The 12,166-nt window shown below is 42.6% G+C and overlaps 22 non-coding genes across 22 annotated transcripts; 16 read left to right on the top strand and 6 right to left on the bottom strand.

The window, feature by feature from the left end:
- Positions 1-242: 242 nt before the first annotated feature.
- Positions 243-314, bottom strand: Trnap-cgg (transfer RNA proline (anticodon CGG)). Its single transcript has one exon. It is a non-coding gene; the product is annotated as a tRNA-Pro (tRNA).
- Positions 315-451: 137 nt separating this feature from the next.
- On the top strand, positions 452-524 carry Trnak-cuu (transfer RNA lysine (anticodon CUU)). The gene has a single exon. It is a non-coding gene; the product is annotated as a tRNA-Lys (tRNA).
- Positions 525-1,607: 1,083 nt separating this feature from the next.
- On the top strand, positions 1,608-1,680 carry Trnak-cuu (transfer RNA lysine (anticodon CUU)). The gene has a single exon. It is a non-coding gene; the product is annotated as a tRNA-Lys (tRNA).
- Positions 1,681-2,226: 546 nt separating this feature from the next.
- On the top strand, positions 2,227-2,299 carry Trnak-cuu (transfer RNA lysine (anticodon CUU)). Its single transcript has one exon. It is a non-coding gene; the product is annotated as a tRNA-Lys (tRNA).
- Positions 2,300-2,636: 337 nt separating this feature from the next.
- Positions 2,637-2,708, bottom strand: Trnap-cgg (transfer RNA proline (anticodon CGG)). The gene has a single exon. It is a non-coding gene; the product is annotated as a tRNA-Pro (tRNA).
- A 137-nt stretch (positions 2,709-2,845) lies between these two features.
- Trnak-cuu (transfer RNA lysine (anticodon CUU)) lies at positions 2,846-2,918 on the top strand. Its single transcript has one exon. It is a non-coding gene; the product is annotated as a tRNA-Lys (tRNA).
- A 1,083-nt stretch (positions 2,919-4,001) lies between these two features.
- Trnak-cuu (transfer RNA lysine (anticodon CUU)) lies at positions 4,002-4,074 on the top strand. The gene has a single exon. It is a non-coding gene; the product is annotated as a tRNA-Lys (tRNA).
- A 546-nt stretch (positions 4,075-4,620) lies between these two features.
- On the top strand, positions 4,621-4,693 carry Trnak-cuu (transfer RNA lysine (anticodon CUU)). Its single transcript has one exon. It is a non-coding gene; the product is annotated as a tRNA-Lys (tRNA).
- A 770-nt stretch (positions 4,694-5,463) lies between these two features.
- On the top strand, positions 5,464-5,536 carry Trnak-cuu (transfer RNA lysine (anticodon CUU)). The gene has a single exon. It is a non-coding gene; the product is annotated as a tRNA-Lys (tRNA).
- A 337-nt stretch (positions 5,537-5,873) lies between these two features.
- Positions 5,874-5,945, bottom strand: Trnap-cgg (transfer RNA proline (anticodon CGG)). The gene has a single exon. It is a non-coding gene; the product is annotated as a tRNA-Pro (tRNA).
- A 137-nt stretch (positions 5,946-6,082) lies between these two features.
- Positions 6,083-6,155, top strand: Trnak-cuu (transfer RNA lysine (anticodon CUU)). The gene has a single exon. It is a non-coding gene; the product is annotated as a tRNA-Lys (tRNA).
- Positions 6,156-6,925: 770 nt separating this feature from the next.
- Positions 6,926-6,998, top strand: Trnak-cuu (transfer RNA lysine (anticodon CUU)). Its single transcript has one exon. It is a non-coding gene; the product is annotated as a tRNA-Lys (tRNA).
- A 546-nt stretch (positions 6,999-7,544) lies between these two features.
- Positions 7,545-7,617, top strand: Trnak-cuu (transfer RNA lysine (anticodon CUU)). Its single transcript has one exon. It is a non-coding gene; the product is annotated as a tRNA-Lys (tRNA).
- Positions 7,618-8,387: 770 nt separating this feature from the next.
- On the top strand, positions 8,388-8,460 carry Trnak-cuu (transfer RNA lysine (anticodon CUU)). The gene has a single exon. It is a non-coding gene; the product is annotated as a tRNA-Lys (tRNA).
- A 337-nt stretch (positions 8,461-8,797) lies between these two features.
- On the bottom strand, positions 8,798-8,869 carry Trnap-cgg (transfer RNA proline (anticodon CGG)). Its single transcript has one exon. It is a non-coding gene; the product is annotated as a tRNA-Pro (tRNA).
- Positions 8,870-9,006: 137 nt separating this feature from the next.
- On the top strand, positions 9,007-9,079 carry Trnak-cuu (transfer RNA lysine (anticodon CUU)). The gene has a single exon. It is a non-coding gene; the product is annotated as a tRNA-Lys (tRNA).
- A 770-nt stretch (positions 9,080-9,849) lies between these two features.
- On the top strand, positions 9,850-9,922 carry Trnak-cuu (transfer RNA lysine (anticodon CUU)). Its single transcript has one exon. It is a non-coding gene; the product is annotated as a tRNA-Lys (tRNA).
- A 337-nt stretch (positions 9,923-10,259) lies between these two features.
- On the bottom strand, positions 10,260-10,331 carry Trnap-cgg (transfer RNA proline (anticodon CGG)). The gene has a single exon. It is a non-coding gene; the product is annotated as a tRNA-Pro (tRNA).
- Positions 10,332-10,468: 137 nt separating this feature from the next.
- Trnak-cuu (transfer RNA lysine (anticodon CUU)) lies at positions 10,469-10,541 on the top strand. The gene has a single exon. It is a non-coding gene; the product is annotated as a tRNA-Lys (tRNA).
- Positions 10,542-11,311: 770 nt separating this feature from the next.
- Positions 11,312-11,384, top strand: Trnak-cuu (transfer RNA lysine (anticodon CUU)). The gene has a single exon. It is a non-coding gene; the product is annotated as a tRNA-Lys (tRNA).
- A 337-nt stretch (positions 11,385-11,721) lies between these two features.
- On the bottom strand, positions 11,722-11,793 carry Trnap-cgg (transfer RNA proline (anticodon CGG)). The gene has a single exon. It is a non-coding gene; the product is annotated as a tRNA-Pro (tRNA).
- A 137-nt stretch (positions 11,794-11,930) lies between these two features.
- On the top strand, positions 11,931-12,003 carry Trnak-cuu (transfer RNA lysine (anticodon CUU)). The gene has a single exon. It is a non-coding gene; the product is annotated as a tRNA-Lys (tRNA).
- The last annotated feature ends 163 nt before the right edge of the window (positions 12,004-12,166 follow it).

Below are 12,166 nucleotides of genomic sequence, written 5' to 3'. Positions count from 1 at the left end.
TACCAAAGCATTTGACACGAAGACAACATTTTGTTTAAGTGGCAATTATATTGCATGTAACAAACAAACTGTTCAAAGATCGAAGTAAGAAACCTTGCGTTTACGCATTTAATTGTTGGTTTGTTTTTTCAAATGATAGATTTGATTGTAAGGCACGGAAGCGTACGATATAAGACAGACGTGTATCGATAACCCAGTCATTTAAAATGTACTTGTACGTTGCGACCAAAAGTGTTATAGAAGGGCTCGTCCGGGATTTGAACCCGGGACCTCTCGCACCCGAAGCGAGAATCATACCCCTAGACCAACGAGCCGATGTGTCAACTGCACGTATAAACAAGAATTGTTTTAAACAGAAAGTCCGATCCTTTGCCATTATCGTATGTTCACACCTATGTGGTGTGTATTGATTGGAAGGTTTACGCATTTTGAGTCGACTGCAACCTTGTGCGCCCGGCTAGCTCAATCGGTAGAGCGTTGGACTCTTAATCCAACGGTCGTGGGTTCGAACCCCACGTTGGGCGATAGTTTGTGCGAAGTATTAGATTGGACAAGAAAAATTTGCAGTTCCGATAAAGTGTCTGATTTGGCTTTTTTTCAATTGTTTGGCATGATTTGTACCAAAGCATTTGACACAAAGACAACATTTTGTTTAAGTGGCAATTATATTGCATGTAACAAACAAACTGTTTAAAGATCAAAGTAAGAAACGTTGCGTTCACGCATTTAATTGTTTGTTCGTTTTTTTCAAATGATAGAGTTGATTCTAACAAATGGAAGCGTACGATATAAGACAGATTGTTTCGATAACCCAGTCATTCAAAATATACTTATACGTTGCGACCAAAAGTGTTCTAGAAGGGCTCGTCCGGGATTTGAACCCGGGACCTCTCGCACACAAAGCGAGAATCATACCCCTAGACCAGGGGCGGGCAACATACGGCCCGCGGGCCGGATCCGGCCCGCGACGGGATTTTGAGCGGCCCGCAGACAGTTTCCGGGTCTTACATGATAATGTGCCCGCGGCCACAGTCTGCTGCAATCCCCCACTACTTGCTTACTACGTCAAATTATAGTTGTAACGGACAGTAATGCTCCCCAATAGCAAAAAACTTCCCCGCCGTTGTTACCATTGCACCATACGTCCATTGTTACGGCATAACTGCCAACCTTGTGTTTCCCACGTGTAGCCTAGTTAGTGTTATAGCAGTATCTAAGTCTGTGGTGTATGCATTAAATTTGCTGTGGTGAGTAATTTTATGTTATATCAGTTAGATTGTTTGGACTGTATTGTAATTGTGACGTTATTGATTGTATTTGGTTTAGGTGGTCAAAAATCCGTTTTAAATCACTTGATAAATACGCGATTAATGTATCGATTCAGGAATCCGGCCCGCCAAGTACTTCATTTTCCCATATCAGGCCCGCCGACTCGAGAAGTTGCCCGCCCCTGCCCTAGACCAACGAGCCGATGTGTTAACTGCATGTATACATAAGGCTTGTTCAAAACAGTAAATTCGAACCTTTGCCATTGTCGTATGTTCACACCTATGTGATGTGTATTGCTTGGAAAGTTTACGCATTTTGAGTCGACTGTAACCTTGTGCGCCCGGCTAGCTCAGTCGGTAGAGCGTTGGACTCTTAATCCAACGGTCATGGGTTCGAGCCCCACGTTCGGCGATATTTTGTGCGAAGTATTAGATTGGATGAGACAGATTTGTAAATCAGGCGAAATAGCTGTTTTGTAATTATTTTCAAGTGTTTGGCATGGCTTGTACCAAAGCATTTGACACGAAGACAACATTTTGTTTAACTGGCAATTATATTGCATGTAACAAACAAACTGTTCACAGATCGAAGTAACAAATCTTGCGTTCACGCATTTAATTGCTGGTTTGTTTTTTCAAATGATAGATTTGATTGTAAGGCACGGAAGCGTACGATATAAGACAGACGTGTATCGATAACCCAGTCATTTAAAATGTACTTGTACGTTGCGACCAAAAGTGTTATAGAAGGGCTCGTCCGGGATTTGAACCTGGGACCTCTCGCACCCGAAGCGAGAATCATACCCCTAGACCAACGAGCAGATGTGTCAACTGCACGTATAAACAAGAATTGTTGTAACCAGAAAGTTCGATCCTTTGCCATTATCGTATGTTCACACCTATGTGGTGTGTATTGTTTGGAAGGTTTACGCATTTTGTGACGACTGCAACCTTGTGCGCCCGGCTAGCTCAGTCGGTAGAGCGTTGGACTCTTAATCCAACGGTCGTGGGTTCGAACCCCACGTTGGGCGATAGTTTGTGCGAAGTATTAGATTGGATGAGACAGATTTGTAAATCAGGCAAACCAGCTGATTTGGAATTCTTTTCAAGTGTTTGGCATGGCTTGTACCAAAGCATTTGACACGAAGACAACATTTTGTTTAAGTGGCAATTATATTGCATGTAACAAACAAACTGTTCAAAGATCGAAGTAAGAAACCTTGCGTTTACGCATTTAATTGTTGGTTTGTTTTTTCAAATGATAGATTTGATTGTAAGGCACGGAAGCGTACGATATAAGACAGACGTGTATCGATAACCCAGTCATTTAAAATGTACTTGTACGTTGCGACCAAAAGTGTTATAGAAGGGCTCGTCCGGGATTTGAACCCGGGACCTCTCGCACCCGAAGCGAGAATCATGCCCCTAGACCAACGAGCCGATGTGTCAACTGCACGTATAAACAAGAATTGTTTTAAACAGAAAGTCCGATCCTTTGCCATTATCGTATGTTCACACCTATGTGGTGTGTATTGATTGGAAGGTTTACGCATTTTGAGTCGACTGCAACCTTGTGCGCCCGGCTAGCTCAATCGGTAGAGCGTTGGACTCTTAATCCAACGGTCGTGGGTTCGAACCCCACGTTGGGCGATAGTTTGTGCGAAGTATTAGATTGGACAAGAAAAATTTGCAGTTCCGATAAAGTGTCTGATTTGGCTTTTTTTCAATTGTTTGGCATGATTTGTACCAAAGCATTTGACACAAAGACAACATTTTGTTTAAGTGGCAATTATATTGCATGTAACAAACAAACTGTTTAAAGATCAAAGTAAGAAACGTTGCGTTCACGCATTTAATTGTTTGTTCGTTTTTTTCAAATGATAGAGTTGATTCTAACAAATGGAAGCGTACGATATAAGACAGATTGTTTCGATAACCCAGTCATTCAAAATATACTTATACGTTGCGACCAAAAGTGTTATAGAAGGGCTCGTCCGGGATTTGAACCCGGGACCTCTCGCACACAAAGCGAGAATCATACCCCTAGACCAGGGGCGGGCAACATACGGCCCGCGGGCCGGATCCGGCCCGCGACGGGATTTTGAGCGGCCCGCAGACAGTTTCCGGGTCTTACATGATAATGTGCCCGCGGCCACAGTCTGCTGCAATCCCCCACTACTTGCTTACTACGTCAAATTATAGTTGTAACGGACAGTAATGCTCCCCAATAGCAAAAAACTTCCCCGCCGTTGTTACCATTGCACCATACGTCCATTGTTACGGCATAACTGCCAACCTTGTGTTTCCCACGTGTAGCCTAGTTAGTGTTATAGCAGTATCTAAGTCTGTGGTGTATGCATTAAATTTGCTGTGGTGAGTAATTTTATGTTATATCAGTTAGATTGTTTGGACTGTATTGTAATTGTGACGTTATTGATTGTATTTGGTTTAGGTGGTCAAAAATCCGTTTTAAATCACTTGATAAATACGCGATTAATGTATCGATTCAGGAATCCGGCCCGCCAAGTACTTCATTTTCCCATATCAGGCCCGCCGACTCGAGAAGTTGCCCGCCCCTGCCCTAGACCAACGAGCCGATGTGTTAACTGCATGTATACATAAGGCTTGTTCAAAACAGTAAATTCGAACCTTTGCCATTGTCGTATGTTCACACCTATGTGATGTGTATTGCTTGGAAGGTTTACGCATTTTGAGTCGACTGTAACCTTGTGCGCCCGGCTAGCTCAGTCGGTAGAGCGTTGGACTCTTAATCCAACGGTCATGGGTTCGAGCCCCACGTTCGGCGATATTTTGTGCGAAGTATTAGATTGGATGAGACAGATTTGTAAATCAGGCGAAATAGCTGTTTTGTAATTATTTTCAAGTGTTTGGCATGGCTTGTACCAAAGCATTTGACACGAAGACAACATTTTGTTTAACTGGCAATTATATTGCATGTAACAAACAAACTGTTCACAGATCGAAGTAACAAATCTTGCGTTCACGCATTTAATTGCTGGTTTGTTTTTTCAAATGATAGATTTGATTGTAAGGCACGGAAGCGTACGATATAAGACAGACGTGTATCGATAACCCAGTCATTTAAAATGTACTTGTACGTTGCGACCAAAAGTGTTATAGAAGGGCTCGTCCGAGATTTGAACCTGGGACCTCTCGCACCCGAAGCGAGAATCATACCCCTAGACCAACGAGCAGATGTGTCAACTGCACGTATAAACAAGAATTGTTGTAACCAGAAAGTTCGATCCTTTGCCATTATCGTATGTTCACACCTATGTGGTGTGTATTGTTTGGAAGGTTTACGCATTTTGTGACGACTGCAACCTTGTGCGCCCGGCTAGCTCAGTCGGTAGAGCGTTGGACTCTTAATCCAACGGTCGTGGGTTCGAGCCCCACGTTGGGAGATATTTTGTGCGAAGTATTAGATTGGATGAGACAGATTTGTAAATCAGGCAAACTAGCTGATTTGGAATTCTTTTCAAGTGTTTGGCATGGATTGTACCAAAGCATTTGACACGAAGACAACATTTTGTTTAAGTGGCAATTATATTGCATGTAACAAACAAACTGTTCAAAGATCGAAGTAAGAAACCTTGCGTTCACGCATTTAATTGTTGGTTTGTTTTTTCAAATGATAGATTTGATTGTAAGGCACGGAAGCGTACGATATAAGACAGACGTGTATCGATAACCCAGTCATTTAAAATGTGCTTGTACGTTGCGACCAAAAGTGTTATAAAAGGGCTCGTCCGGGATTTGAACCCGGGACCTCTCGCACCCTAAGCGAGAATCATACCACTAGACCAGTGGTTCTCAAACTTTTTGTTGTTGCGATGCCCCTGGAAAAGTTTTCTGGACTTGCGACGCACCAGGAAACAAACGTTATTGAGGAAACTTGTTATTAAAGCTGTGTTTATTGATACAACAACAAAAAGTCACGAAACGAAACTATTCTGTGACGCCCTTGGAAGATTGAAACGACGCACCAGGGCGTCGCGACGCACAGTTTGAGAACTACTGCCCTAGATCAACGAGCCGATGTGTCAACTGCACGTATAAACAAGAATTGTTTTAACCAGAAAGTCCGATCCTTTGCCATTATCGTATGTTCACACCTATGTGGTGTGTATTGTTTGGAAGGTTTACGCATTTTGAGTCGACTGCAACCTTGTGCGCCCGGCTAGCTCAGTCGGTAGAGCGTTCGACTCTTAATCCAACGTTCGTGGGTTCGAGCCCCACGTTGGGCGATATTTTGTGCGAAGTATTAGATTGGATGAGACAGATTTGTAAATCAGGAAAACCAGCTGATTTGTAATTCTTTTCAAATGTTTGCCATGGCTTGTACCAAAGCATTTGACACGAAGACAACATTTTGTTTAAGTGGCAATTATATTGCATGTAACAAACAAACTGTTCAAAGATCGAAGTAAGAAACCTTGCGTTCACGCATTTAATTGTTGGTTTGTTTTTTCAAATGATAGATTTGATTGTAAGGGACGGAAGCGTACGATATAAGACAGACGTGTATCGATAACCCAGTCATTTAAAATGTACTTGTACGTTGCGACCAAAAGTGTTATAGAAGGGCTCGTCCGGGATTTGAACCCGGGACCTCTCGCACCCGAAGCGAGAATCATACCCCTAGACCAACGAGCCGATGTGTCAACTGCACGTAAAAACAAGAATTGTTTTAACCAGAAAGTCCGATCCTTTGCCATTATCGTATGTTCACACCTATGTGGTGTGTATTGTTTGGAAGGTTTAGGCATTTTGAGTCGACTGCAACCTTGTGCGCCCGGCTAGCTCAGTCGGTAGAGCGTTGGACTCTTAATCCAACGGTCGTGGGTTCGAGCCCGACGTTGGGCGATATTTTGTGCGAAGTATTAGATTGGATGAGACAGATTTGTAAATCAGGCAAACTAGCTGATTTGGAATTCTTTTCAAGTGTTTGGCATGGATTGTACCAAAGCATTTGACACGAAGACAACATTTTGTTTAAGTGGCAATTATATTGCATGTAACAAACAAACTGTTCAAAGATCGAAGTAAGAAACCTTGCGTTCACGCATTTAATTGTTGGTTTGTTTTTTCAAATGATAGATTTGATTGTAAGGCACGGAAGCGTACGATATAAGACAGACGTGTATCGATAACCCAGTCATTTAAAATGTGCTTGTACGTTGCGACCAAAAGTGTTATAAAAGGGCTCGTCCGGGATTTGAACCCGGGACCTCTCGCACCCTAAGCGAGAATCATACCACTAGACCAGTGGTTCTCAAACTTTTTGTTGTTGCGATGCCCCTGGAAAAGTTTTTTGGACTTGCGACGCACCAGGAAACAAAAGTTATTGAGGAAACTTGTTATTAAAGTTGTGTTTATTGATACAACAACAAAAAGTCACGAAACGAAACTATTCTGTGACGCCCTTGGAAGATTGAAACGACGCACCAGGGCGTCGCGACGCACAGTTTGAGAACTACTGCCCTAGATCAACGAGCCGATGTGTCAACTGCACGTATAAACAAGAATTGTTTTAACCAGAAAGTCCGATCCTTTGCCATTATCGTATGTTCACACCTATGTGATGTGTATTGCTTGGAAGGTTTACGCATTTTGAGTCGACTGTAACCTTGTGCGCCCGGCTAGCTCAGTCGGTAGAGCGTTGGACTCTTAATCCAACGGTCATGGGTTCGAGCCCCACGTTCGGCGATATTTTGTGCGAAGTATTAGATTGGATGAGACAGATTTGTAAATCAGGCGAAATAGCTGTTTTGTAATTATTTTCAAGTGTTTGGCATGGCTTGTACCAAAGCATTTGACACGAAGACAACATTTTGTTTAACTGGCAATTATATTGCATGTAACAAACAAACTGTTCACAGATCGAAGTAACAAATCTTGCGTTCACGCATTTAATTGCTGGTTTGTTTTTTCAAATGATAGATTTGATTGTAAGGCACGGAAGCGTACGATATAAGACAGACGTGTATCGATAACCCAGTCATTTAAAATGTACTTGTACGTTGCGACCAAAAGTGTTATAGAAGGGCTCGTCCGGGATTTGAACCTGGGACCTCTCGCACCCGAAGCGAGAATCATACCCCTAGACCAACGAGCAGATGTGTCAACTGCACGTATAAACAAGAATTGTTGTAACCAGAAAGTTCGATCCTTTGCCATTATCGTATGTTCACACCTATGTGGTGTGTATTGTTTGGAAGGTTTACGCATTTTGTGACGACTGCAACCTTGTGCGCCCGGCTAGCTCAGTCGGTAGAGCGTTGGACTCTTAATCCAACGGTCGTGGGTTCGAGCCCCACGTTGGGAGATATTTTGTGCGAAGTATTAGATTGGATGAGACAGATTTGTAAATCAGGCAAACTAGCTGATTTGGAATTCTTTTCAAGTGTTTGGCATGGATTGTACCAAAGCATTTGACACGAAGACAACATTTTGTTTAAGTGGCAATTATATTGCATGTAACAAACAAACTGTTCAAAGATCGAAGTAAGAAACCTTGCGTTCACGCATTTAATTGTTGGTTTGTTTTTTCAAATGATAGATTTGATTGTAAGGCACGGAAGCGTACGATATAAGACAGACGTGTATCGATAACCCAGTCATTTAAAATGTGCTTGTACGTTGCGACCAAAAGTGTTATAAAAGGGCTCGTCCGGGATTTGAACCCGGGACCTCTCGCACCCTAAGCGAGAATCATACCACTAGACCAGTGGTTCTCAAACTTTTTGTTGTTGCGATGCCCCTGGAAAAGTTTTCTGGACTTGCGACGCACCAGGAAACAAAAGTTATTGAGGAAACTTGTTATTAAAGCTGTGTTTATTGATACAACAACAAAAAGTCACGAAACGAAACTATTCTGTGACGCCCTTGGAAGATTGAAACGACGCACCAGGGCGTCGCGACGCACAGTTTGAGAACTACTGCCCTAGATCAACGAGCCGATGTGTCAACTGCACGTATAAACAAGAATTGTTTTAACCAGAAAGTCCGATCCTTTGCCATTATCGTATGTTCACACCTATGTGGTGTGTATTGTTTGGAAGGTTTACGCATTTTGAGTCGACTGCAACCTTGTGCGCCCGGCTAGCTCAGTCGGTAGAGCGTTCGACTCTTAATCCAACGTTCGTGGGTTCGAGCCCCACGTTGGGCGATATTTTGTGCGAAGTATTAGATTGGATGAGACAGATTTGTAAATCAGGAAAACCAGCTGATTTGTAATTCTTTTCAAATGTTTGGCATGGCTTGTACCAAAGCATTTGACACGAAGACAACATTTTGTTTAAGTGGCAATTATATTGCATGTAACAAACAAACTGTTCAAAGATCGAAGTAAGAAACCTTGCGTTCACGCATTTAATTGTTGGTTTGTTTTTTCAAATGATAGATTTGATTGTAAGGGACGGAAGCGTACGATATAAGACAGACGTGTATCGATAACCCAGTCATTTAAAATGTACTTGTACGTTGCGACCAAAAGTGTTATAGAAGGGCTCGTCCGGGATTTGAACCCGGGACCTCTCGCACCCGAAGCGAGAATCATACCCCTAGACCAACGAGCCGATGTGTCAACTGCACGTAAAAACAAGAATTGTTTTAACCAGAAAGTCCGATCCTTTGCCATTATCGTATGTTCACACCTATGTGGTGTGTATTGTTTGGAAGGTTTACGCATTTTGAGTCGACTGCAACCTTGTGCGCCCGGCTAGCTCAGTCGGTAGAGCGTTGGACTCTTAATCCAACGGTCGTGGGTTCGAGCCCGACGTTGGGCGATATTTTGTGCGAAGTATTAGATTGGATGAGACAGATTTGTAAATCAGGCAAACTAGCTGATTTGGAATTCTTTTCAAGTGTTTGGCATGGATTGTACCAAAGCATTTGACACGAAGACAACATTTTGTTTAAGTGGCAATTATATTGCATGTAACAAACAAACTGTTCAAAGATCGAAGTAAGAAACCTTGCGTTCACGCATTTAATTGTTGGTTTGTTTTTTCAAATGATAGATTTGATTGTAAGGCACGGAAGCGTACGATATAAGACAGACGTGTATCGATAACCCAGTCATTTAAAATGTGCTTGTACGTTGCGACCAAAAGTGTTATAAAAGGGCTCGTCCGGGATTTGAACCCGGGACCTCTCGCACCCTAAGCGAGAATCATACCACTAGACCAGTGGTTCTCAAACTTTTTGTTGTTGCGATGCCCCTGGAAAAGTTTTCTGGACTTGCGACGCACCAGGAAACAAAAGTTATTGAGGAAACTTGTTATTAAAGCTGTGTTTATTGATACAACAACAAAAAGTCACGAAACGAAACTATTCTGTGACGCCCTTGGAAGATTGAAACGACGCACCAGGGCGTCGCGACGCACAGTTTGAGAACTACTGCCCTAGATCAACGAGCCGATGTGTCAACTGCACGTAAAAACAAGAATTGTTTTAACCAGAAAGTCCGATCCTTTGCCATTATCGTATGTTCACACCTATGTGGTGTGTATTGTTTGGAAGGTTTACGCATTTTGAGTCGACTGCAACCTTGTGCGCCCGGCTAGCTCAGTCGGTAGAGCGTTCGACTCTTAATCCAACGTTCGTGGGTTCGAGCCCCACGTTGGGCGATATTTTGTGCGAAGTATTAGATTGGATGAGACAGATTTGTAAATCAGGAAAACCAGCTGATTTGTAATTCTTTTCAAATGTTTGGCATGGCTTGTACCAAAGCATTTGACACGAAGACAACATTTTGTTTAAGTGGCAATTATATTGCATGTAACAAACAAACTGTTCAAAGATCGAAGTAAGAAACCTTGCGTTCACGCATTTAATTGTTGGTTTGTTTTTTCAAATGATAGATTTGATTGTAAGGGACGGAAGCGTACGATATAAGACAGACGTGTATCGATAACCCAGTCATTTAAAATGTACTTGTACGTTGCGACCAAAAGTGTTATAGAAGGGCTCGTCCGGGATTTGAACCCGGGACCTCTCGCACCCGAAGCGAGAATCATACCCCTAGACCAACGAGCCGATGTGTCAACTGCACGTAAAAACAAGAATTGTTTTAACCAGAAAGTCCGATCCTTTGCCATTATCGTATGTTCACACCTATGTGGTGTGTATTGTTTGGAAGGTTTACGCATTTTGAGTCGACTGCAACCTTGTGCGCCCGGCTAGCTCAGTCGGTAGAGCGTTGGACTCTTAATCCAACGGTCGTGGGTTCGAGCCCGACGTTGGGCGATATTTTGTGCGAAGTATTAGATTGGATGAGACAGATTTGTAAATCAGGCAAACTAGCTGATTTGGAATTCTTTTCAAGTGTTTGGCATGGATTGTACCAAAGCATTTGACACGAAGACAACATTTTGTTTAAGTGGCAATTATATTGCATGTAACAAACAAACTGTTCAAAGATCGAAGTAAGAAACCTTGCGTTCACGCATTTAATTGTTGGTTTGTTTTTTCAAATGATAGATTTGATTGTAAGGCACGGAAGCGTACGATATAAGACAGACGTGTATCGATAACCCAGTCATTTAAAATGTGCTTGTACGTTGCGACCAAAAGTGTTATAAAAGGGCTCGTCCGGGATTTGAACCCGGGACCTCTCGCACCCTAAGCGAGAATCATACCACTAGACCAGTGGTTCTCAAACTTTTTGTTGTTGCGATGCCCCTGGAAAAGTTTTCTGGACTTGCGACGCACCAGGAAACAAAAGTTATTGAGGAAACTTGTTATTAAAGCTGTGTTTATTGATACAACAACAAAAAGTCACGAAACGAAACTATTCTGTGACGCCCTTGGAAGATTGAAACGACGCACCAGGGCGTCGCGACGCACAGTTTGAGAACTACTGCCCTAGATCAACGAGCCGATGTGTCAACTGCACGTATAAACAAGAATTGTTTTAACCAGAAAGTCCGATCCTTTGCCATTATCGTATGTTCACACCTATGTGGTGTGTATTGTTTGGAAGGTTTACGCATTTTGAGTCGACTGCAACCTTGTGCGCCCGGCTAGCTCAGTCGGTAGAGCGTTCGACTCTTAATCCAACGTTCGTGGGTTCGAGCCCCACGTTGGGCGATATTTTGTGCGAAGTATTAGATTGGATGAGACAGATTTGTAAATCAGGCAAACTAGCTGATTTGTAATTCTTTTCAAATGTTTGGCATGGCTTGTACCAAAGCATTTGACACGAAGACAACATTTTGTTTAAGTGGCAATTATATTGCATGTAACAAACAAACTGTTCAAAGATCGAAGTAAGAAACCTTGCGTTCACGCATTTAATTGTTGGTTTGTTTTTTCAAATGATAGATTTGATTGTAAGGGACGGAAGCGTACGATATAAGACAGACGTGTATCGATAACCCAGTCATTTAAAATGTACTTGTACGTTGCGACCAAAAGTGTTATAGAAGGGCTCGTCCGGGATTTGAACCCGGGACCTCTCGCACCCGAAGCGAGAATCATACCCCTAGACCAACGAGCCGATGTGTCAACTGCACGTAAAAACAAGAATTGTTTTAACCAGAAAGTCCGATCCTTTGCCATTATCGTATGTTCACACCTATGTGGTGTGTATTGTTTGGAAGGTTTACGCATTTTTAGCCGACTGCAACCTTGTGCGCCCGGCTAGCTCAGTCGGTAGAGCGTTGGACTCTTAATCCAACGGTCGTGGGTTCGAGCCCGACGTTGGGCGATATTTTGTGCGAAGTATTAGATTGGATGAGACAGATTTGTAAATCAGGCAAACTAGCTGATTTGGAATTCTTTTCAAGTGTTTGGCATGGATTGTACCAAAGCATTTGACACGAAGACAACATTTTGTTTAAGTGGCAATTATATTGCATGTAACAAACAAA

This window comes from Phallusia mammillata, chromosome 4, assembly GCF_965637545.1.
Source record: "Phallusia mammillata chromosome 4, kaPhaMamm4.hap1.1, whole genome shotgun sequence".
Classification (NCBI taxonomy): Eukaryota; Metazoa; Chordata; class Ascidiacea; order Phlebobranchia; family Ascidiidae; genus Phallusia; species Phallusia mammillata.
This window is presented reverse-complemented; position numbering and strand designations above follow the sequence as displayed.